Genomic DNA, 26,406 nt, shown 5'->3' with positions numbered 1-26,406 from the left:
GTCTTATAAAAAAATAACAGGTCTTATACAAAAAAGTCAATCAGTGCAACCATGAAAGTCTAGCTGTCCAGATCTAGTGCATAATATATAGAGCGGACGATTCACAAAACCTCTCCCAGTTATATATACAATTCCCAAACTCACATCCCACCCTCATCTGCCGCTCACTTAAAGAACCCTGTTATGTAAATCGTATATCTGTCCAGACTGAAATAAACCTGGGCTCACAAAACGTTCCCGACTAAATTAACGTCGACTCACAAAACGTTTCCCAACTAAAACAACGTCGACTCACAAAACGTTTCCCAACTAAAACAACGTCGACTCACAAAACGTTTCCCAACTAAAACATCGTCGACTCACAAAACGTTTCTCAGACTGAAAATAACGCCTATACACAAAACGTTTCCCCAACAGCGTCTCCTCACAAAACGTTTCCCTGACCCTCACACTTACACATACGTTTCACATCTCATACATGAAGGCCCCCATTGTGCGGCTGTTATATCCACTTCTGTGCTCTTATATCCCAACCCACAAAGCTTTTAGTGCCTCAGTTTTTCTTCCACTGCATATATGAAGATCCTTATTCTGCGACACTTCTCTATCTCCTTAAGTACATGTCTTATACTTTCTCACTCTTGTGCACACAATTCCACTTGTCTGTCCGTCCGTTCGTCCGTAGGTCTGTCTGTCTGTCACACACACACACACACACACACACACACACACACACACACACACACACACACTTGGTAAGCTGCTGTACTCACGCAGTTGCAAGCGCTGGTTCGAATCCTCGCAATATTTAATTTCACCGCTCGCTGGCGCAGTGGTAGCGTTCTCGCTTGCCATCTGGTAGACGGGAGTTCGCGCCTCGCTCAGGTTGAGAAAAGTTTCACTGACGAAGTGGGTGGTTAATGTTCCCCTTGAGCAAGGGGACGGGTGTGTGCGTGTGTGAAGGTCACAGCCTTGCCTTTAGACCGGACTATATGAGCTCTCAGTTCCGTTCCGGGAGGGTAAAAGCTGACGATCACGACCATCAAGTGATCCTGACCGACCCGGTGAATTACACACTAGAAAACCCAGACGCTCAACACCTCCCCTCTCCACAATCTCAAAAACCCAGACGCACAAAACCTTCCCCATTTGCCCACACCCACACCCACCCACCCACCCATCCATACACACACACACACACACACATACACACACACACACTAGAAAACCCAGATGCTCAACACCTTCCGTCTCCAGTCTCAAAAACCCAGACGCACAAAACCTTCTCCACTTGCCCACACCCGCCCACACACACACACATCACGCGGCCATATTATCAACACGCCTAGACGTGTTGGAGGGGCAGGCACGGTTTTCTTCCTCTCTTAATAGCCTCTTCCTTGCAATTACTGGAAACTGTTGCTGCACGAACGGAGCAAGGGCGTACAAACAGGTGGAATGGTAGTGGTGGTAATGGTCTGTGGTGATGGTGGTGACTATGGTAGTGGCAAGAGAGGTGATAGTGCCAGTAATGGTAGTGGTGATGGTGGCAGATGTGATGAAGGTAATTATGGTTGTCCGTAAATGATTGTAATGATCTGGATCGGATGAGGTGATGTTGATGGTGTTAATAATTGTGGTGGTGGTGGTGGCAATTGTGGTGGTGGTGGTAATGGTGGTGTAATAATAGTACTAGTAGTTGTTCCCTACGCAGTCTGGCCGAACAGTCCCAATCCCCTAAGGAAGGCCACGGCCGAGACGGGGCTTTCCCACAGAGCTCTCAAGGAGTGTATGTTGTGTTGCTGGCGCAGGTGATTGTGTGTAAAGCAGTCCTCCATAATGTGCTTAGTAGTTTGGGGTTGCTGTGTTGCATCCTAGACAGGCATCAGCGACGGAGTCATCCAGCCTCTTCTAATAACTCAAAAGGGCTGGATGATGCCCACATCTCAGCCTGGACAGGTGGACCCTGTCCTCACGAGGGAGATAGGATTTAGACACACACACACACACACACACACACACACACACACACACACACACACACACACACACACTTATCTAGGCGCTCTCCAAGTTATCATTCAGCTCTAAAAATTTCCTCGAATTTAGTTGTTCCCAAGCATTTTGGACCAACTAAGCATAGGACTTCAACTTTCCATTTTTTTCTCCTCATTCAAAGCCATCCCTAACCTTTTCACTTTGAAGGGAGGGTGCAAAGTTGAATAAGCCTCCTGTAGGGTAGCAAAAATAACCAAAAAAATACCGGTACTTCCTCTTACTGAAAGGATTAATTAAGGGAGTTTGTTTTCACCCCTTTTCTATGGAGGGGGCTTTATTACGCTGAATAAGGTCATCTGGGGGTAGTGAAATTAAACCCCTAAAATGCTACGTATGAAAGAGGTAAATAATGATACTGCGATTTTTAGTACTCTGTATTTGGGGGACGCATTTTCTTTCTAGCGCTAACGAAATGGGGAACTGAAGCAAAGTGACAAGATTGACACAGACGCACCTGCCTCCATATCTCCTACGCGGCAAAAGAGAAAGGTGGCGCAGAAGTGAGGCAGAGAAAAGGGGTTACGGAAAGATACAACAAAGCAGTTAATGTGATGGTGATTATTATTTTTTTGGCATTTTACGTTAGTTCTAAAGCCATTATACTGCTTGGGAACGACCGTGTGTGTGTGTGTGTGTGTGTGTGTGTGTGTGTGTGTGTGTGTGTGTGTGTGTGTGTGTGTGTGTGTGTGTGTGTGTGTGTGTGTGTGTCTAAGAGCTGAGGGTACGTTCATGGTAGGGGTTGATCTGGTCGTACTTAATGCACTGCTGGTTGAATACATATAAGAATAGAGGCTGAAGTAAGTCGGACTGAAATAAGGCAAAAGTAGAAGCAAAGGACTGTCACGGTGTACTCTTATCACATTAACTTGGCCTAAAATTGACATCTCTCCATCTTGAATGCTGGGTTGTAACACGAGATCAACGCCAGAATACATTGCTAGTCACGAAGAGGAGCTATGGAAAGAATGTGGAGCTACAGTATTGACTAATTCTGAGCTACATGAAATAAAGCAACAACAGGACGAAAATCTGAGCCAAGTTAAGGTGAAAAAACTATAGTACGATAAATATGGCACTGTAGATTTGCAAGCAGTGAAATAGGCAGCTGTGATGGCAGTGCAGAAATAAATGTGAAAATAGTGACTGGCGTACCGCTGAGATGAAACAAATACAATATCTCTTTCACGCTTACTTGGCTCAGAATTTCCTTTTTGTATGTATGTGTTAGCTTATTTCACGTTGCTCCGTGGCAGAAGACGACAATAATACGGCTCTACATCCTTTCCACAGCACATCCTCGTGACTGGCACTATATTCTAGTATCAATCTCGTTAAAACTAAGCATTCAAGATAAGTGATGTCAGTTTTAGGCCAAGTTAGAGTAAAATGAGTAAAGCAGAAGTTTCGTTATGGTAGCAGTTTATATATGAGAATGGTAGATCAGACAGGAGTGAGCGAGGACGCAGAGGAGGCATGGATGTGAAACGCAAAGGCAAAAATACTCCGCTATGGCTGCACTGAACAAGCGTGATAGCGAAGGGGAAATCACAGTTATAGTCCCATATGAGTATACTCCTTTCACCTTAACCTGGCTCAGATTTTCGTCATTTTGCGGATTACTTCACGGAGCTCAGTGGAAAACAAAAAGGTTACAGCCGTGCATTATCTTCCTAACACTTCTTCATGACTAGCAGTATACTCTAGTGATAATCTACTGTTGCAACTCAGCAATCAAAATGGTGAGATGACAATTTTAGGCCAAGTTTGAGTGAAGAGGGTATAGTAAGGACAATATTTTTAAGGCGGATCTACTCACTCTTATACTGGCCGCACACACACACACACACACACACACACACACACACACACACACACACACACACACACACACACACACAGAGAGAGATTTAGTCTGGTTGTGGAGGCTGTCTGTTGTGGTAGCAGAAAGTGTATAATTGCTTGGGCAAGGGGAAGGGTGCTGGTGGGGGTGGTGGGGGTGGTGGTGGGGGTGGTGGTGGTGGTGGTGGCTGTGGTAGTGGTGGTGGCTGTGGTAGTGGTGGTGGGGCTGCGGGGGGGGAGAATGGTCATGTGCAGGAAGAAGTGGTTGAAAATAAAAGCGACAGTGAGAGAGACAGCGTATATGAGAGCGTTTATGGCTGTGTGCTGGGAGGGGAAGCGAAGGGAACTCGTGTGTGTGTGTGTGTGTGTGTGTGTGTGTGTGTGTGTGTGTGTGTGTGTGTGTGTGTGTGTGTGTGTGTGTGTGTGTGTGTGTGTGTGTGTGTGTGTGTGTGTGTGTGTGAGAGAGAGAGAGAGAGAACTGTGTACAGATGTGTGTGTGCGTGTGTGTGTTTGTGTGTGTGTGTAATTGCGTGCGTGTGTTGCAGCTACAGTGAAAAGAGACACAACATAAAGAACCATCAGTGTAGACATAATATGCTAATGAAATCGTAATATTATATCAGAGAGACAACTTACAAAAAAATAACAACAATAAATTCGAGATCCAGAATTCAAAATAAAATTGCAATGATAAACTCGGGCAGGCAGAAATTCTGACACTTTTGAGATTATTTTTTCTCACTTTAGCATCGAGAAAATTATGGCAAAAAAAAAAAAAAAAAAGGGAGGAGGAAAGGAAGTAAAAACGCTTCATAAAGTAGTGACGAAATTTTTCTTTGCTCGAACTTAGGGTGAGAGAGAGAGAGAGAGAGAGAGAGAGAGAGAGAGAGAGAGAGAGAGCACGGCAGAAACGAATACCAAATATTAAGTAAAGATGGGAAAAAAAAAAAATCATCCTTTACGTATAAGAGGAAGATAAGGAGCAGAAAGGCAGTATATGGCAGAGACAGAAAGCAGAACAAAGAAAGAGGAGGAGGGAACAAAGAACAAGAATAGGACAGAAAGCATGAGAAGAGAGAAAGAACAGAGAGGAGGGGCAGAATGAGAAAAGAGGAAAGGGAAACAGAAAAACAGAAGAAAAATGAAGAAATATAGGGAGAAGACACAAGGAAGGAGGAGGAGGAGGAGGAGGAGGAGGAGGAGGAGGAGGAGGAGAAGGAGAAGGAGGAAGAGGAGGAGAAGCAGGAGGAGGAGGATGAGGAGGAGGAGGAGGAAAGCGAGACAGGAATAAGTGACAAAGAAAAAGGCAGATTCCTCTTCAAAAAGGCAATAACAAGACTAAGAAAAATAAAAACAATAACAAAGAGTAAGAAAAGAGGAAGACACCAATAAAAAATAAAAGACCACGCGGTTAAGAGGGTAAAGAGAGTAGAGAGTAAAGAGAGTAAAGTGAGAGAGTAAAGAGAGTAAAGTAAGAGAGTAAAAAGATTAAAGTATGAGTACACGTGTTTCAGTCCTGGTGTTTGTTTAGTGAAGAGCGTTGAGGCGTGGAGGGGGAGGGTGTGGTGTCGCAGAGAGAGAGAGAGAGAGAGAGAGAGAGAGAGAATAGTTAGGTCAGGAGAGATTAGGAGAGTGGAGTAAGGAGAGAAGAGAGTGAAGTGAGGAAAGAAGAGGACAGAGGAGAAGAGAGGAGAAAGAGAGAGGGGAGTAGCTGGGGAGTTTGGTGGTGTAGGGGAGACAGCTCAGGGGCAGAGAGCAGGGGGCTGAGAGGGGAGAAGAGAGAAGCGATGCGAAGAGGGGAGGAGAGAGAGGAGAAGAGATTTGGAGAGGGAAGTAGAAGAGAGGCATAGGGAGAAAGAGAGAAATGGGGAAAAGAGGAGAGGAGAGAGAGGAGAAGAGATTTGGAGAGGGAAGTAGAAGAGAGGCATAGGGAGAAAGAGAGAAATGGGGAAAAGAGGAGAGGAGAGAGAGAGAGAGATCAGAAGAGAAAGGAAACACAGGGAGAGGAAAGAGGAAAGCATTAAGGCATGGAAATTGTGGAGTTTAGTATTACAGAGGGGAGGAGGGTGAGGGGAGAGGACTGGGGCAGAGAGGGGAGAAAGGAGAGGGGAGAATAGAAGAGGGAAGAGGATATAAAACAGAAGGGGGAAAAAGGGGGCTTTGAGAGAGAGAGAGAGAGAGAGAGAGAGAGAGAGAGAGAGAGAGAGAGAGAGAGAGAGAGAGAGAGAGAGAGAGAGAGAGAGAAGGATGTGGAGCAGGTGCAGTAAGTGTGTTGAAGAGAGAGAACAAAAGAGGAAAGGAGGAGGAGTAGGAGGAAGAGGAAGAGGAGGAGGAGGAGGAGGAGGAGGAGGAGGAGGTAAGAACGAGAAAACATTAAAATAAGGAAGAAAATGAGGGAAGGACTGAGAGGAAATGAAAAGGGAGACTGATTTCAGAGGGAGAATAATGAAGGGTGAAAATTAGGAAGCGATGAGGGGAATTGAAGCGAGCCAGAGTGAGAGAAGGAAGATAATGAAAGTGAGCGAAGATTACAGTGAGGAAGGGATACTGTTACAAAGAGGAGGAGTGAAAAACAAGTACGGAAGGAAGGAGACGGAAGAAGGAAAAATGAGGGAGATGGAAGGAGAAGGAATTATGAAGGATGGAAGGATGAGATGAAAAATGAAGGAAGGAGAGAAGAGATGGAAAATGAGGGAAGGAGGGAAAAAAAATGAAGGATGAAGAGAAGAGAAAAAACATGAAGGATGGAGGGAAGAGAAAAAAAAATGAAGGATGGAGGTAAGAGAAAGAAAATACTGATGAAGTAAGACAATGTGAGAGAAGAGACTGAGCGACAATACGACAGGAGAGGTGTTTAATAGAGAGAGGAAAAAAAAATGTCTTGTACGTGACAGGTATAGAAAAAAGAAAAGGTGACAGAAGGAGAGAAGTGAAGGAAAAACGAAGGAAGGATGGCGGGATGACAAGGAAAATGATGGGCAGAGGATGGAGAATATGAGGTGAAAGTGAGTGACGGATGGTTTTGCACAGGATGGTGGATATGAAGAAAAGTGTGCAATGAAAAGAGGTCAAAGTGAAATGACCTGATGTGGAAGTGACACTGCAAGGAGGAAAGGACTGGGGTAGGAAGAGACGGAGAAGGAGGTGAGAGAGAGAGAGAGGGAGAGAGGGCCGGATAGGGGGAGAAAGGAGGGAGGGGGAGAGGAAAAGCGATGGGGAGTGTAGAGGAGAGAGGGGGGATAGAGAGGGAGAGATGGAAGGAGGGGGGAGTGAGGAGAAGAAAGGACAGAGAGAGAGAGAGAGAGAGAGAGAGAGAGAGAGAGAGAGGAAAAAGAGAGGGAGTGAGAGAGGGTGAGGTACAAGGGAAGAAATATGAAGTGAATGAGGGAAGAAAAAGGGAAGAGAAGCTACAAAAAGGAACATAGAAAGCAAAGAAGGGAGACGAGAGGGGGGGAGAGGGGAGGGAAGGAGTGGGAGGAACGGAGGGGTGTACTAGGAGAGAGAGAGTGAAGAGGGGAGAATGAAGTAGAGGGGTGAGTGGGGAGGGAAGATTGGAAAAGGAAGTTTGAAGGAATAAGATGAAGGATGAGCAGAGGGAGGGAAAGAGGGGAAGGTGTGAAGGTATAGATGTTGGAGGGGGGAGGGGGAGGGAGAGAGGGGGAGAGAAAGGGACGGGAGGGGAGAAAGTGGGGGAGGAAGGGATGGTGTGATCGCAAAGGGTGATGGGGGAGGGGAGGGGAGGGACAATGGATAAAGTGGGACAGATATAAGGGAGGGAGGGAGGGAGGGAGGGAATGGGAAGATAAGATGGTAAGCATGATTGAGAGGGGAGGCAAAAAGGGAGAGGGGGAGAGAGGGAGGGAAAAATATAGGAAGAGAGGGAGGGAGAAACAAGGAGGGAAGGAAGCAGGGATGAAGAAAGAAGTGTAATGGTAAAATGATTAAGGAGAGGAGGGAGTAGGGAGGGAGGGAGTAAGGGGATGGGAGGGAGGGAGGAAGGGAGGGAGAGATGGGGAGGGAGTACGGGGATGAGAGAGAGAGAGAGAGAGAGAGAGAGAGGGGAACGGTTTAATGGTAAGGGTGATTGAGGAGGTGAGGAGGGGAGGGGGAGGTGAGGGGGAGAGGGAGGGTGAAAGGGAGAGGGCAGGGGGAAGGAAGGGATCGTACAGAGGGAGAGAGAGGGAAAGAAAAAGTGGAATTGTGGGAGGGAGGATGAGAGTAAGAGAGGGAGAGAAGAGGAGAGAAACTGAGGAGAAGAGGGGAGAAGGAATGGAGGAAAAGAGGGAAGGAGGGAGTGAAGAAATGAGGAAGAGATGGAGGAATGAAGATGAGGAAGAGATGACTTAGAAGGATAGAAGGAGGGGAGGAAGGGGAGGGAGGGGGAGGGGACGGGAGAGGATGGAATGGAAGGAAGGAGGGAGGATGTTATGGACTGAAGGTGGAGAAAACCGGAAGAAAAAACTGAGTGGAGGAGGAAAGATGAGTTAGGGGAGAGGGAGAGGAGAGAGGGAGGAAGGAGAGAAGGGTGGGGAGGGAGGGAGAGAGGGAGGAAGGAGAGAAGGGTGGGGAGGGAGGGAGAGAGGGAGGAAGGAGAGAAGGGTGGGGAGGAAGGGAGAGAGGGAGGGAAAATGACCTGGAATTAGGGATGATTGGAGGGAAGGGAGAAGGAAAACAGGAACTGAGAAGAGGAGCAAAAAAACTGGATGGGAAAAATAAAATGAGAGAAAGAGAAAGAGAGAGAGAGAGAGAGAGAGAGAGAGAGAGAGAGAGAGAGAGAGAGAGAGAGAGAGAGAGAGAGAGAACATGCAGCTATAGAACTGTTGTGGTGGGAAGGGAAAAGATGATTGAGTGAATGATGGATGATGGATGAATGACTGGGTGTGGATTGATGATGGATGGGTGCATGAGGGAGGGCGGCGTGAAGGCAAAATTGTAATAATAGAAAAAAACAGACTCTGAAATTTAAGTGAAGAGTTAGTTTACGAAGATTATCTATCTATCTATCTATTGCCAGACACCATAATCCCTTAAGGGATGGCCATTTGACTTTGAGTTATTTGTTGCCCGGGGAGGGGCACTAACCCTCCACCATCCCACTTGCTGACATGTACGGAGCACGTATGGTTTGGTTATATGGTTACCACCCAGCGTAGTAAATACTGGGAAAAAATGTTAGTCCTGACCCTATGACATGTTGTATACAGGAAAAATAAAAATGAATCGACGAAAGGAAGGATCGACGGAACACGAATTATGGAGGAAACAAACTCAGAATTTTAGGTCAAGGGTCAACTCGGAATTTTAGGTCAAGGGTCAATTTACAAAGATTATATTGAAGGCAAGAATATTAATCTGCTTCCTTGGACATACACACACACATAAACTCTTCCCCCATCTCTCTCTCTCTCTCTCTCTCTCTCTCTCTCTCTCTCTCTCACACACACACACACACACACACACACACACACACACACACACACACACACACACACGACTCGAGGGAGACGAGAATCGATGGCAAACAGAATTTCTGGAAGGGAAAAAAAAAAAATCTGCATTTTGGGTGACAGGCCAGTTTACGAAGATTATAATACTGATAAAATAATGGACTTCATATTTTTGGCCATGATAAAAAAAAAAAAAATAATAATATAGAGGAACGGGGAGGGGGAAGAAAGGAGGCACAGTTCGATTGCAAACTGGGATTATGGAAGGAGAAATCTTTCCATTTTTGGGATGGGTCAGGTTATAAAGATTATCTCGAAGCTAAAAAAATATTATTCATTCAAGGTCATATATACAAAATAATAATAAAAATATGAAGGGACTGATGGGCAACTGAGCCGCCAGGTTAGATAGGTGCCACCACGTGAAGGCGTCTCTCAATACCTAGATAGTGTTACAAAGAAATGATACAACACAGCAAGACACACAATACATATAGCTAATTAAAAATGTTCTTAATTTTGATCACTCCTCTGGAATAAAGATTTATGTAGGTGAGGGTTCCACATTTTGACTACCTCCACAACCATCACCACAACTACCACCACCACCACCACCACTACTATCATTACCATCATTTCTCTCCTCACCACCACCACAACTACCACCACCACCACTACTATCATTACCATCATTTCTCTCCTCACCACCACTACAACTACCACCACCACCACTACTATCATCACCATCATTTCTCTCATCACCATCAACACAACTCCCATCATCACCATTAGGCTCACCACCACCACAACTACCTTCATCACCACTAGTCTCACCACTACCACAACTACCATCACCACCATATGCTCACCACCACCACAGCTATCATCATCACCACTACCATCACATATACACCACTACAAGTACCACAATTAGCTTACCATCACCACCATCACGGCAACTAGCTTAACTACCACCACCACCACCACAGCCACCAACTCAACTACCACCACCACTACCACTGACATACCTACCATCATCACCACCGGTTACTACTGTCACAACTACGAACATCACTACCATAGCTATGATTTATCAGTGTCACGACTATCATCACCACCACCAATAAAACCATCAGATTAATTACTATCACCACTACCACAACACAACTACAACCATCACCACCAAAATCACCACCATTACTGCTACCAACACCACCACAAACCACTACCATCACAACTGTCATCACCACCATAATAATTACTCATCACCACAATCACCATCAACACACCACCAAAATTACAATCATCATCACCACAACCACTATCACCACCAAACCAACTTCCGTCACCACCACTACCATCGCCAAAGTTACAGTCATTATCATCACCACCACCACTATCATCACCAGTATCACTACCATCACCACCACTCCCATCATCACACTCATACTCTCCTGTAACATGTACAACGAGAGACCTGAGACTCCTCCCAGATCCAAAGCCACTACCATCACCACCACCATCACCACCACCACCATCACCACCACCACCATCACCACCACCACCATCACCACCACCACCACCATCATCACCACCATCACACTCTCACAGAACAGGTAGTATGAGAAACAAAAACTGCTCTCAGATCTATAATTAACCAACGACTTCACCTTTTTCATTTCCACTTTCTTTTTCTGTAATTAAACTGGCTCTCCAGATAAAATCGAAAATATTTACGTGGGTTGGAAAGGTACAGAAGTTAATATGTTCGATGAGACGAGAGGTATGATCATATTGCTGACTCCCCCCTCCTCCCCGTTTTTATTGTGTGTGTGTGTGTGTGTGTGTGTGTGTGTGTGTGTGTGTGTGTGTGTGTGTGTGTGTGTATTTATGTCTTCCCTTTTCACTGTTCATATTAATTCATTTTTGATTCACGACTGTTTAATAACGAGAGAAGAACTGACTTTAATTCAGTTTCTGCATTAAAAAATAAAATAAATTTCTGAAAAACAAAGAAATGGAAGCTAAGCAAAGTTTCTATCACTATCATCAAACTGTACAGTCGACATCAAAAGTACTGTCGCCTTTCTTTTATCATCATGCACTTTGAAAATTTAGTGAAATCAGCAGCAAAGGAAACTCTCTCTCCCTCTCTCTCTCTCTCTCTCTCTCTCTCTCTCTCTCTCTCTCTCTCTCTCTCATACTATACAAGAAATCGACATTCTTTTGTGAAGATATAAACCAGCATTACAGTATTCTCTCTCTCTCTCTCTCATTAGCCCCCCATACCAGCCTCTCCAAATCCAATTAAGGTGTCTCTACCTGCCTAATGTGCAATCAAAGTAACATTTGTCATTTTGGACTGATGAGCCTGACAGAAGTTTTCACTGAATCGGCAGGAAAAAATACGAAAAATAGAAGAGAGAGAGAGAGAGAGAGAGAGAGAGAGAGTGTGTGTGTGTGTGTGTGTGTGTGTGTGTGTGTGTGTGTGTGTGTGTGTGTGTGTGTGTGTGTGTGTGTGTATTAATCGTTCCACTGACAAAAGAAAATTTTTACTCATTTTTTTTATTTATTGAAAAAGGTGATATGAAAAACAAGAAATGCTAAAAAAAAAAAAAAAAAAAATCTATTGAGTTATGAGGAACCTTTTTTTTTTTTTTTTTTCCCTTCCGCTGAGAGAACCGAAATAAAATTAATTTTCTTTTTCTCTTTACTGAAAAGGTGACAAGTTGGTTCCCAGTGAGCCTGAGGGGAAATGGATGAGGGGAAGGGGATGAGGGGAAAAAGATGAGGGGATCAGGGCAAAAAGATGAGGGGATGAGGGGAAAAGAATCGGGGGATGAGGGGAAGGAGATGAGGGGAAAAGGATGTGGGGATGAGGGGAAGGGGATGAGGGGATGACGGGAAAAGGATGGGGGGATGAGGGGAAGGGGATGAGGGGAAAAGGATGAGGGAATGAGGGGAAAAGGAAAAGGGGATGAGGGGAAAAGAAAGAGAGGATGAGGGGAAAATGATGAGGGGATGAGGGGACAAGGATGAGGAGAAAAGCAAGAGGAGATGAGGGGAAAAGGATGACGGCATGAGGGGAAAAGAAAGAGGGGATGAGGGGAAAAAGATATGAGGATGAGGAGAAAAGGATGAGGGGAAAAGGATGAGGGGATGAGGGGAAAAGGATACGGGGATGAAGGGATAAGGGGAAATGGATGAGGGGATAAGGGGAAATGGATGAGGAGAAGACAGGGATAGGAGAGGACATGGGTAGAGGGGAAAAGGAAGGAAGAAAGGAGAGAGCGACAACAGGATAGAAAGGGAAGAGAGAAAAAAAATGAGGATATGGACAGAGAGAGAGAGAGAGAGAGTCTGTCTGTCTGTCTGTCTCTGTCTCTCTCTCTCTCTCTCTCTCTCTAGCTTGTGAGAGACACTTTAAAGTAAGATGCAAATGAACAATGCTTACAATCCAATAAAGACGAGAAATATTCCCAAGACTGATAAAATCGTCAATAAAAGGCGTACAATAAAAAATAAATAAATAAAAAATGAAATGGTGAGTATACCATCGGTTAAGGAAGCTCCCTAGCACCTCTTCCTAAGCGATTTATTTCTGGATACCGCTGTTTAATATCAATTTGTGTGTTTTTTATACTGAGTGTGATGGTACTAGACTAATTTAAATGACGCGTAAGAGGATAGTAAGGAGTAATATGTAAAATAAATCGCTTAGGAAGAGGTGTTAGGGAGCTTCCTTAACCGATGACCAGCCCTTGATAGTATGGCCTTGTAAGTCCAATATTAAGATAGAATAGAAGAAAGCTACCAGACGTGCCCATTTACTTACGCATTGCCGGCAGGAAAAAGTGAGAATTACCACGCAGCATAAAAGTGACAGGAGGAAAATGGAAGAAGAAAAAGATTGAGAGAATAAACAGGAGGAAATGCAAGAAGATCAGTAGAAGGGGATGAAAAGAATGGGTTAAGAAAGACAGAGAGGGGAAGAGGAGGAGAGAAGGAGGTAGGGAAGACTTAGAAATGGAGGGATAAAAAGAAGAGAATGGGCGGTTGAAAGGCAAGGAAGATGCGAGGGAGAGATGAGGAGAAATGAAGAAGAGAGGGAAAGAACTAGAGAAGTCGTAAGAGACAATCAGAAGAGAGGAATATTGCAAGATACAGAGAGATGTCAGCAGGAGAACAATTACACAGGTAGAAAACATGAGAAAAAGAAGTGAGGGAGAGAACAAGAGAAAAGGGAAAGATGACAATCAGAAGAGAGGAATATAGCAAGATAGAGATGAAGACAGAAAAATAAAACAGAGACAGAAAGACAGACAAAATGGTTAGCCAACAAGTACGATGATTAACTCACGCACACACACACACACACACACACACACACACACACACACACACACACACACACACACACAATACGCCCGTGCATTTCATTAAAACACAATATCTATCCCAACCACAGTCCAGCACCTGCATATTTCCATACTGTAATAATTCTTTTATTTACTGACAGGCAAAGCAACACATGGGATTAAAAAAAAAAACACATCCATCAGGTATGTCCATAGTTAATTAACCTGTGACCTTGACCTTTAGCACCTGTTTGGGTCATAGTTTAACCAAATATTTCTCTCTAACTGGGAGGGTAAGATAAAGCCTTCATTAACTGCTCAAGAAAATCGTCTGGGGATGGCAAGAAATAAGTGAAAGACATAGCTGACCTGAAGGGGTTGACAGAAATCCTAATCTAGCGTAGATGAGAAGGCAAAATGTGATTCTGATGGGCGTCTGGATCGCGAATATGAGATATCACACTTAACCTCTTAACAAACATAAAGAGATCTACCTCATGATAAATAAGAAGGCGATAACAATTACAAAATATGGGACCCGTGCATGAAAAGATTAAGGTAATAAGATTAAAGCATCCTGATAATTATGATGGATGAAAATTATTATACTCCAATTATAGTGACTTATAGCAGCTTCCCCCCACGCCAGCAGGAGGCGGAAATAACTCTAAAACTAGTGCCGGCTCTACGTCTACTAGTAATATTGTCAGTTCGGAAGAAAAATAGTGCAATAATGGGAGTTTATGAGTTCGTATCCAGGCATATTCCACTCCCTCCCCTCCACCAGCACCATCCACCTCACCCATTCCACCCACCCTCGCACCCCCCATCTCCTACTCTCCACTTCATGCCAATTTCAATCTCTATTTTCATCCATACCACCCACCACCACAACACCACCCCTGTTTCCACCCTCCCCTCCCTCCCCAACCATCCACTTCACCTTCCACCCACTCCATTTCCCACCCTCCACTTCACCCGTATCATCCACTACAACCTCTAGCACCCTCTCCACCTCTAACACCCACCTCTCCACATCCCTACCATATTTCCACCCTCCCCTGTCCCCACCACACTCTTGCCACCCATCACAACCCATATCAGACACTGTTCCCCAACCTTCCCCTACTCTCTCTCTCTCTCTCTCCACTCCCACTTCCCCACTGTTCAATCATACAACCAACCTGTACCATCCACCTTATCCCTGCCACCTCCACCCATCTCACTAACTCCACCAATCCATCTCAATATTTCCACGTCTCTCACACCTGCACGTAACTCCACCCACCCTTTTCCACCCTCTACCACCCACTCTACCAACACCCAAGCCATCTCACCTCGCTCCCTCCCCCACACCTCCCCTACTCTACTTCACCCCCCTCTCTAATACTCCGTTCCTTTGCCAACAACGCCTTATTAACACTAAATCCATTCTAACTTTTACCACCACACCTCCACACCACACCACACCCTTCACTTTTACCATAACCATACCACCCAATCCACACCTCGAGACCTTTTCCTCCACACCACACCACACCACACCACACCCTCTATTCACTCCCTACCAATACCACAACCATACCACCCATTCCATACCTCCACACCACACCACACCACACCCTCTATTCACTCCCTACCCACAGAACAACCATACCATCCATTCCACACCTCCACACCACCCACAGCACAACCATACCATCCATTCCACACCACACAACACCCCCTATTCTCTCCCTACCTATGTCACTATACCACAACCATACACCCACTCCACACCTCCACACATTTTCCTCCACACCACACCACACCTCCTAGTCTCTCCCTACCTATACCACAACCATACGTCCACTACACACCGCCACACCGCTCTTCCTACAGTACACCCGAACCACACCACCCTACCTACACCTTCGACACACCACATACCCCTGCCACACCATACACAATCTCTCTCTCCATGTACAGCAAACACACCACACCCTTCCCTTCGTAACTACACTGTTAACAAACTTTTTCCTGCTTTTATTACCGACACAACACCCAACCACACTGCCTGTAACCACACCACACCACTTTACACCCCCATAGCATCGCATTCTCCCCCTTTCTCCCCCTCCCCCTCCCTCTCTGCTTCTCCCTCCCTCTCTTCCTCTCCCCTTACCCCCCTCCTCCTTCCCCCTCCTCTTCAATCACAGGTTGTATAAGGGTGTGACGTAAGGCGCCTTCTGGTATATTTTGGTATGTGGACCGACAGGGTAGGGGAGACGGTGGAAAGGGGGTGCACGGCAGGGGAAGGGGTGGTAGGAAGGCACAGTAGGGAAGGAGGTCGTGGGGGAAGGCAGGGTAGGGGAAGAGGTCGTGGGGGAAGGCAGGGTAGGGGAGGGAGTCGTAGGGGAAGGCAGGGTAGGGGAGGGAGTCGTAGGGGAAGGCAGGGTAGGGGAGGGGATGGTAACGGTGGCAAAGGGAGACAAGACAGAGGAGGTAGGTGTGGTAGAGAAGGCAAGGGAGTTATGTTGGGGTGTTTGGGGGATATAAGACAGGGGAAGATAGGGGACAGATGGCAGGGGTAGTAGGGGAAAATGTGCGTGTCGGTGATAGTAAAATACTGGCAAGGGCGAGGTAGGGACAGGGGGAAGGGATGGCAGAGGTGATGGAGGTAAGGGTGGTAGGGAGGTGTTGGCAGGGCAGGCAGGGGAGGGGAGACTGGGAATGTTAGGCAGGGTAGTAGGGGAAACTAAGACAGAGACTGATGATAGGTGGGGGAGTAGTAATAGATGATGATGGCTGAGGGAAAGGGGAGGGGAAAGGGGAAAGCAAGAGAAGGGGAGATTGGAAAGGGAGAAGCGGATGGCAGGAATGACGAAATGAGGGAGGGATGAGCTTTAGGGAGAAGAGGGTGGCAAGAGAATGAGAGGAAGGAGAGACGGAGGGAAAAGGGGCAAGTAGGAAGGAGAGGGAGAGGAAGGAAAGAAGGGGGAAGAGGAAGGAAAGAAGGGGGAAGAGGAAGGAATGAAGGAGGAGGAGGAATGGAGAGAAGGGAAGGAGGAGGGCAGCGATGGGAAGGGGTACGGGGGAAGAAGGAAGGGGGGGATGGGGGAGAGGGAAGGGAAAAAAGGGAGAGGGGAAAGGGAACGGGGAGAGGGAGGGGAAAGGGGAATGAGAAGGGGGAGGAGGAAGAAAGGGGGTGAGTAGGGGGGTAACGGGAGGGGGGAAGGGAGAAAAAGGAAGGGAAAGCGGAGAGTACGAAGGGAGAAGGGAGAGAGAGGAAGTGTGAGGGGAGAAAAGCGGAAGAGAGAGGCAGGAATGGGGAAGGGAAAGTCAGGGAAGGGAGGAAGGGAGAGGCAGGAAGGGCGAAGGGAAAGTCAGGGAAGGGAGGAAGGGAGAGGCAGGAAGGGCGAAGGGAAAGACAGGGAAGAGAGGAAGGGAGAGGCAGGAAGGGGGAAGGGAAAGTTAGGGAAGTGAGGAAGGGAGAGGCAAGAAGGAAGGGTGAGGCAGGGTGATGGAAAGAGGGAGGAAGGATGGAAAGGGACGGTAGGAGGGGGAAAGGGGAGGGAAGGGGAAAGAGAGGGGGGGGACAGGAAAGGGAAAGGGAGAGGTGGGAAAGACGAGAAACGGGAAGGGGGAGAGAGGAAGAGGGGAGAAAGGATGCAATAAGGGGAGACACTACAAGAGAAACGGCAATAAGAAGATACAACAACAGAAAAGGTTATGTCAGAAAGAAACATACACCAATAACGCAAAGGATAATTCTGAATTGGGGATGGTGTTTAGGTCACAAAAATTATAATACACTTACACCCCTAGTATACCGAGCGTATAATACGAATTAGGCACCAAAACAGCATCCAGTCCCAACACTAACATCATCACCATCAGCTAAGGTGCACCATACAACCATCCTCTGTCACTGTTACCTGCTTCACCTACAGTACCTTCCTGACCATCTCACTTTACGTATCACATTAACCACCATCAAATAAATAAATAAATAAAATCGCTGTGGTAAGATGAATGCGCTGAAAGGGGGATGAGGCATTAAAGACAGGGGTGAAGATGGTGTGAAGGGAAGGGAGGTAATTTGAGGAACGACGTGAAGGAGGCTTGGGTAACTGGGACGTGAAGAGGTTATGACGAATGAGAGGGAGGGGAAGGGAGATCTGGAGAAAGAGAGAGAGAGTTACATAGAGTTACACAGATACACAGACCACACAGACCTTACGGTCCCTAGGAGGTGGTCCAGCCTTAATCCTAATATAGTGCATAGGAGCAGGAGAAAAGGATAGCACAGAGAGAGAGAGAGAGAGAGAGAGAGAGAGAGAGAGAGAGAGAGAGAGAGAGAGAGAGAGAGGAAATCTAGTTAGAGGGAGGGAAGGCAGGGGAGAGAGAATCTGGAGATCGAAGGGAGGGAAGATTGGAAGAAGTGAGAAGAGAAGAGGAAAAATAAATGAGCGAAAAGCAAAAAGAAATAAAGGAAGAAAATGAGGGAAGAGGATATTTAGAGAAAGAGAGAAGGGCGGACTTCAAGAGCTGTGTGTGTGAGAGAGAGAGAGAGAGAGAGAGAGAGAGAGAGAGAGAGAGAGAGAGAGAGAGAGAGAGAGAGAGAGACGAGGGAAGGAGGGGGGATGGGTAACAGCTGAGGTGGGCTAAGTGAAAAGAATATGAGGGGGGCTGAGAATGTGCAAAGCCTGGGGGAAAGGCGAGAGTTATGAGATGGAGGTTATGGCAGGGTATGGAATTAAGACGAGGGAGGCGATGGTGGGGAGGGAATGGTAGGGAGCGGATGGTAGGGAGCCGAAGGTAGGGAAGGGATGGTAGGAAGGAGATGGTGGGGAGGAGATGGCAGGGAGGAAAAGGATGGGGAAGGTGACAAGCCTGGGATGAGGACAAGAGAGGATGTACGAAGAGTGAGGGTTGTTAAGAGTAAATGAGAAACACAGAACGAGGGAAAGAAGTTTGAAGAAACAGGACTGGGAGGATGACGGGAGGGTACCCAGGAAAAGTAATAGGAGTGTCTGTGAATCTAGGAGAGGAAAAGAGAGGATATACGTTAGGTAAGAGGAGGATGGTTAGAGAAAATGAGAAAAAGTAAAGGAAGGAAGGAAGGAAGGAGGGTAAAAAAAGGAGACTCGAGAAGATGATGCGAGAGGAGTGAGGAAAAGTGACAGAAGGAGTGTCAGAGAATCTGGGGAGAGTTTGGAGCCATTTAAGGAAAGGAGAGAGTGTGGGAGGAGTGACTGACCTGGATGTGGATGGGAGAGGAGCTGAGAGGAGTGATGGCAAAGGAATTAAAGAGACGGCAGGGGACGGTAATGGAAGGGAGGACAAGGAATGTATCATGCTTGGGAAAAATGATGCGAGAGAGGGAAGGGGAAAGGAAGAAAATGAGGGTTAGAGATTTACACAGCACACAGCAATGAGGATGATGATATGATTGAAGGAAGGAGGACACAGTATCAGATATTCGTGGTTCCAACTCTAAATTTTCTCAGTAAGACCTGCATTCCCTATCACAGTCCATGATTACTCTTCAACTTGTATATCTCAGCATCTTCACACAAACTCGCCAAAGCCTGTAAGTGAAGGCAGCCTGAAGAGGACTTGATCGCTGGAGTACGAATGAAAATGTTGGGTGTGAGAGAGAGAGAGAGAGAGAGAGAGAGGGGGGGGGGCAAGTATTCTCGTCGGTAAAGGAAGCTCCCTGACACCTTTTCCTAAGCGATATATTTTGCTTATTACACCTGACTGCCCTTTCCTGTGTTACTTACTTCCTTCAAATATCGCCAAGCTCTGCATAAATATTATATTAACCAGCCATATCCAAAAATAAATAGCTAAGGAAATGGTGCTAGGGAGCTTCCTTAACAGAGAAGAACACCAGCCAAGATGGGTTCTGAAGATGGGGTTCTGTAAGGCCTGAGAAAGTAAAGAAATCAGGTTCTAACCTCTCTCTCTCTCTCTCTCTCTCTCTCTCTCTCTCTCACACACACACACACACACACACACGATTGCCTGTGCTATTTTTACCGCATTATTTCTGGGTCTGTTTGATATCTAGGGCCAATTTCTCTCTCTCTCTCTCTCTCTCTCTCTCTCTCTCTCTCTATAACTAGGTTTGATATCTAGGGTCAATTTCGTTCTCTCTCTCTCCCTCTCTCTCTCTCTCTCTCTCTATTTCTAGGTTTGATATCTAGGGTCAATTTCGTTCTCTCTCTCTTTCTCTCTCTCTCTCTCTCTCTCTCTCTCAATACATCCACTCATCACGCCCTTCCTTCCTTCGCGTCAAGATCTTAAATCTTGTTTTTATTTTTTCTCAAAGATTTAATTGCTTCTTATCACCTCTTCCTTGACCTTAAATCTTTTCTGTGTTAAATTATGTCTTTTTTAACCCTCTTTTCTCTAGTATGACGTTATTGTTATTATTATTATTATTATTATTATTGCTACTACTACTACTAGTACTATTATCATTATTATTATTATTATTATTATTGGTACTACCACTACTACTACTGCTACTACTACTACTACTACTACTACTTACTATTATTATTATTGGTATTACTACTACTACTGCTACTACGACTTCTATAACTACTACTACTACTACTACTATTATTATTATTATTATTATTATTACCGTCATGGATTTCAGCTACCTTAAGGGAGACCACAAAGTGAACACAGTTTAAAACAAATTTAGAGTAAAAGGTTTTCTTCCTTATACTGTAAATATGTTAAAAATGTAAGAACCTGTAATTAATTAAACGATCTTAAAATAAATCCAAGACTCTGCATTAGAAGTGGAACATTTATAAACACAGATGATAATGTTTACAAATACATTATACCAAAAACTATTTATGCATCGTAGTGTCTTCTCAGTTCAGGGTTTAATAAAGTAATGGGTCATGTACAGATAATTACAAGTGTTTTAGAAGTGCTGACCAAAACACCTCGAAGGGAAGCCTCTTACTGTGGTTCGTATCTTGAGAGATCGTATTAGTAACAGACAAGACAATAACACATTCATCTATAGACTCAGTTACTTTAGAGGCTGGCACAGGACAACTGGTTTAGCTGGGGGTTATTATAGTACTAGAAATATATAAACAATTTCCCGATCAGCCCATCGAACTGCTAGACATTTCCTTCAGGACAGTAAAATACTCTGGATAAGCTTGGAGACAGTACCAAAGTGCGAACATAACAAGAAAAGGTGCAAACGTTCCTTATGCAATACTGAACTGGTAAGGACGAGGTGCCCATTAAAACACACACACACACACACACACACACACACACACACACACACACACACACACACACATGGCCCCAATCCGCCTCTTCCACCTAACCTTGGGGCGTCGGTGGTGGTGGTGGTGGTGGCAAGTCTCCCGTGTTTGGCTGCTGGGTTGGCTGCCAGACTGCCCTGCAAATATTAGCCCCTCCCAAGGATAACACTTCCCCAATCCCTTCCTCTGTGTACCTCATTGGCTATTTTCAGATCTGCTGACTGAGTATTATCTTAAAGGCAAGCTGGTCGTCTATCCTTGACCTGTTGTATATTCTCTTCCAGGTCACCTATCCTTGACCCCTTGACCTGTTGTATATTCTCTTCCAGGTCACCTATCCTTGACCCCTTGACCTGCTGTACATTCTCTTCCAGGTCACATATCCTTGACCCCTTGACCTGTTGCACATTCTCTTCCAGGTCACCTATCCTTGACCCCTTGACCTGTTGCACATTCTCTTCCAGGTCACCTATCCTTGACCCCTTGACCTGCTGTACATTCTCTTTCAGTCACATATCCTTGACCCCTTGACCTGTTGTATATTCTCTTCCAGGTCATCTATCCTTGACCCCTTGACCTGCTGTATATTCTCTTCCAGGTCACCTATCCTTGACCCCTTGACCTGCTGTACATTCTCTTCCAGGTCACCTATCCTTGACCCTTTGACTTGCTGTACATTCTCTTCCAGGTCACCTATCCTTGACCCCTTGACCTACTGTACATTCTTGACCTGTCGTATATTCTCTTCCAGGTCATCTGTCCTTGACCCTTTGACCTGTTTTATATTATCTCCCTCCTACAGTGTGTTTATCTAACCTGACAAAAATTCCTAACCCCTTCTTGCTCTGTTGCTGTCCATGTGCAATCAGATCACAAGGTTAATTTAACTAGTAACCAAGGAGACTTATTCTTTTCCTGCTGTAGTGCGTTTTCTCACCCTGAAGAGATCTCCAACCCCTTCACCTCGGTTGATGGCCAAGTATTATCAGATTAGAAGCTCAATTTATCTACGAACCAAGGAGACTCTTTCACTCGGTTGACAGCCAAGTGCTCTCAGATCAGGTCAATTTAACTAGTAACCAAGGAGACTCATTCCTACTTACAACTAAAGCTCATCGACCATTATATAATCACGACATAGTATTCACGCTGAAGGAGTTGCTCAGTAACGTCAAATGAAAAGAAAATGACTATCCAATACGACAATAATATTCTGTTTGGGGGCGACTTTTCGTTGACAAGACGTACCCTCCATCAACCCCTTCATTACTACTCCTGTTTTACTCTAACTTGGCCTAAAACAGCTATCTCTCCCTCTTGAACACCGAGTTGTAACAAGAGATTAACACTGGAACAGGATGCAAGTCATGAAGAAGTGCTATGGCAAGGAAGCAGAGCCACCGTATTCTCTTAATTTACCAACGAGCTACATGAAATAAGCTGCAAAAAAGAACAAAAATACTGGGCCAGGTTAAGGTAAAACGACTATAGGAGGCTAAACTGATGAGCAAAATCGTCCTGAAGCAGTAAGAATAAACCCCAAGAAACACTTCCTCGTACTGAATAGGTTGCCTAGCCTCGAGTCCCTACGAATGCGTGGTGGCAATGAAGGATTGGCTGATCCCATTCATGCTTCATTTCTCGACATAGGTATGGTTTTGAGTGGGTAAGAGTAGGACAGACAGACTTGAAAGACAGAAAGACTGAGAGATATGTAGACACAAGCAGAGAGAGAGAGAGAGAGAGAGAGAGAGAGAGAGAGACAGACAGACAGATTGGTAGACAGCCAAACAGAAAGACAGAGAAAAACACAGACAGACACAGACAAACACACAGTCACAGGTAGACAATGAAAGACAGAGGAACGTTGTCGCTGAAGGCCAGGCAGAAATGAGGAATGACATCACCCCTTGCAAAAGTGCCTCTGTTAACCCTACCAGGAACAATACCCACATCTCCACTTACAGATTAGGCCGCCTCAACCAGATATCGCTTATCGTGTTAACTGACTGGTCTCAAGATTTCTAAAGCTTGAATGGCAAGGGAATGAATGTGTGGTTTAGTTTCTTAAGAAGCTGTGATGATACTTCTCTTGCGTCTGTGCTTTTCTGTCGTCCTCTTTCTTAAGTGTGCTTATCCCATATAATGCCTGGAATAAAATTATGATTATGGTGATGCTGCTACTAATGGTGGTGGTGGTGGTGGTGGTGAAGGCGATAGCGACTGCGATGACACTGATGAGCACGATAATTATGACGATGATGATGATTACGCATACGATACCTACGATGATGGTGACGATGGTAACAACGCGCTATTCAGACTGACAAGCCGTGATACACAAAGCGTGACCCGGAGCGAAAATATCCGTATTTACCATCTTACATAAACAGGATCTTGGCAATGCTTGGGAATTTGCGTCCAGGTATGCGAGCGACTGTAAGCACATACCGGAGGAAGGGCGGATGTAACTCTTTATATGAACGTGAAGAAGGAAGAACCAAAGGCTGAAGGTCACCGAATATCTTCCTCCCAGTGAAGGTCAAACGAGGGAGAGTTATAACTGGGATCCGTTTATTTAGAGAAGCTTGTGTGTGTGTGTGTGTGTGTGTGTGTGTGTGTGTGTGTGTGTGTGTGTGTGTGTGTGTGTGTGTGTGTGTGTGTGTGTGTGTGTGTGTGTGTGTGTGTGATATGGCATATTAGAAAGGAAAAAGGTGAATGGGAAGAATATTTTAGTAAATGAAAGAATAAGAAATACAGCTAGTACCCAAGAGATCACTACTATACTACAGGAAGTGTAAATAATGCAAGACATGAGACTATTATACTTAGAGAAAGGAAAAAGGGTGCATAAGACTAATATTTCACTTGGGCAAAGGGAAATGCCTGAATGGATATGAGGGAAATACTGAAGTGAATCACGGGGGAAAAAATTAATGCATGACACGAAGAGAACATTGTATTGACAGAATGGATGAGAAAGAGTGCATGACCTCCAACGGATAGCATGGAATCTTAGTAGTCAGAATGTTTAAGATGTTCACTGAGAGAGACTACGTGGAACAGGTAAATAGCGTTTGGAACACTAGTATTAGAGTCAAAATCAGGGCTGTTAAGATCAAACTTCCTTCACTTCGACATGCCTGCGCCGTTCCCCCTTCAAAATAAAGCCAATATAAACCCCCTCATGGTCGGGATTATTCTAGTATTCTATTCCAGTCAACTCCAGACGAGTTTATTCTGCTGTGAGTGAGCCACGGGAGCCTGAGAGTTCATATATGTTCAGTTCAAACTGCGTGAACATAATAACAATGACAGTAGAGGTAATATAAATCACAGCCATGTTTTTCCTCAGTTCTAGCTGCCAAACTCAAAGCCATGCTGAGAGAGAGAGAGAGAGAGAGAGAGAGACCATTCACTACACAGATCCAGAGCTGAATATCATCGTCTAGAAGTATTAGTATTAAGAATAAATTAAGAAAATATAAAGCCATTCAAGAGTATAAAAACTCGAATGAAAGACCTGTTCACTTAAATAAATCTGCTAAATTCATCCCTCAACACAATAATAATAATAATAATAAAAATAATAATAATAATAATAATAATACAGATAAATGAAAGGCCAAATTAAGACACGCTCACTTCGGAATGCCTGAGCAAAATTTTTTTACGATTTTTTTTTTGGGGGGGTTACTACTGAAGAGGCTGGTCAAAATTAACGTCCTTTAATTTCAAGATTCCTGCATAATTCATTCTCTCATCTCAGAGAAGAAAAAAAAAAATGCTAGACTAAAATTTTCTGTGCACGATGATGTAGTTTTTATTATATATATATTATGGAAAAATTCTGATTGCAGTTTTTTAATCTGTTCAGGGAGAAAATAATAATAATAATAATAATAATAATAATAATAATAATAATAACGATGATGATGATGATGATGATGATAAAAAAATAAATAAAATAATAATAATAATAATAATAATAATAATAATAATAATCTGCAGGAAGTAGGAATAATTCACTGAAAACAGTAAGAACAACTCAATAAATCAATAAAGCAAGCAACAGGACTGACTGCGTTAAAATCAGTTCACTGATAGATGCATAAGTACTCTCTCTCTCTCTCTCTCTCTTCAATCGTACACGCCTTCCTTTCTTCTTCCTGTCGTCTTCTCGTACTTCTCAAGTTCCTTTCTGAAGTGTGTATTTTTCCCTCTCTCTGCTTCACCTAATCATTCGTCCCCTCTTTCTCATTAATTTCTCCTCCCTTTCCTTTCCAAGTCACGCATTTTTTTCTCTTTTCCCTTCCCTTTCTCTGTTATACTCTTCATTTTCCTTATTCTTTCCTTCTCCGTCTTCTTTGTATGTCCTAACCCCCCCTCACTGTCGGAATAACTCTTGTATTTTCACTCCAGTTGACGTCACGCGATTTTATTCAGAACAGAGTAAGTGACAAGACACCAAATGTGTAAATATTTTCGCCATTAACGTATCCATGGTAACATCAGTTCTACTACTACTACTACTACTACCACTACTACTACTACTACTACTCTCACGGTTACGTCGGCCCTACTACTACTACTACTACTCTCTCTCTCTCTCTCTCTTAACCACTTGAATCCAATAATGTCTTTTTGTTTTACGCTTTATTATTATCATTATTATTATTATTATGATTATTATTATTATTAACTATTATCATCATTATTATTGTTATTATATGTTTTAATAACTGTTATTATCATTATCATTAGTAGTAGGAGTAGTAGTAGTAGTAGTAGTAGTAAAGTGGTACTGTACTACTACTACAACTACTAATACTAGGCTGCTACTGTATTATTATTATTATTATTATTATTATATCTCTATACCAAGGCTGCTTCCCCCAAAGAAAGGGGGGTAGCCGGGACAGGACGACACACTCTCAATTTACTCATCCACACTCACACACATTTATTCGTATCTTAGCCGTATTATTATTATTATTATTATTATTATTATTATTATTATTATTGTTATCATTACCATCATCATCATCGTCATCATCATTCATCATCATCATAACTTACTATTATTATTATTGCTTTCATCATTACTACTACCACCATCCTTACTCGGGTACTTTTAATAGTGCAGAATAACGAAGGCCATATTCAACCCCCCTAGCGCCAAGCCTCCCTCCTAAGCTGAATAAAATCGTCTGGAGATAGCAAGAATAAGCTGAGAAAATACGTAATCAGGCTAATGGGATTAACAAACACTTATCTGTCTTCCCGTTTAGAATTCACTGTAGTTACCTTCCTCAGGAAATACAATGGTCTCAGAATCGCATGGTGAAAAGTGCCAATATTTGTGTGTGATGCGCTGGTGGTGGCCATGTAGGTAGAGAGGCGGTCTGC

The 26,406-nt window shown here is 44.4% G+C and overlaps 1 protein-coding gene across 1 annotated transcript in view; it reads left to right on the top strand.

Annotated features, from left to right (window-relative positions):
* Nucleotides 1-26,406, top strand: part of LOC145404876 (uncharacterized) — a 125,536-nt gene that overhangs the window by 5,137 nt on the left and 93,993 nt on the right. The window lies entirely within an intron of this gene.

Source organism: Coenobita brevimanus, chromosome 65 (genome assembly GCF_032717465.1).
Source record: "Coenobita brevimanus isolate Jiangsu-jjx chromosome 65, ASM3271746v2, whole genome shotgun sequence".
Taxonomy (NCBI): Eukaryota; Metazoa; Arthropoda; class Malacostraca; order Decapoda; family Coenobitidae; genus Coenobita; species Coenobita brevimanus.
Note: the sequence above shows the minus strand (reverse complement) of the source record. Positions and strands in the feature narration are given on the sequence as shown.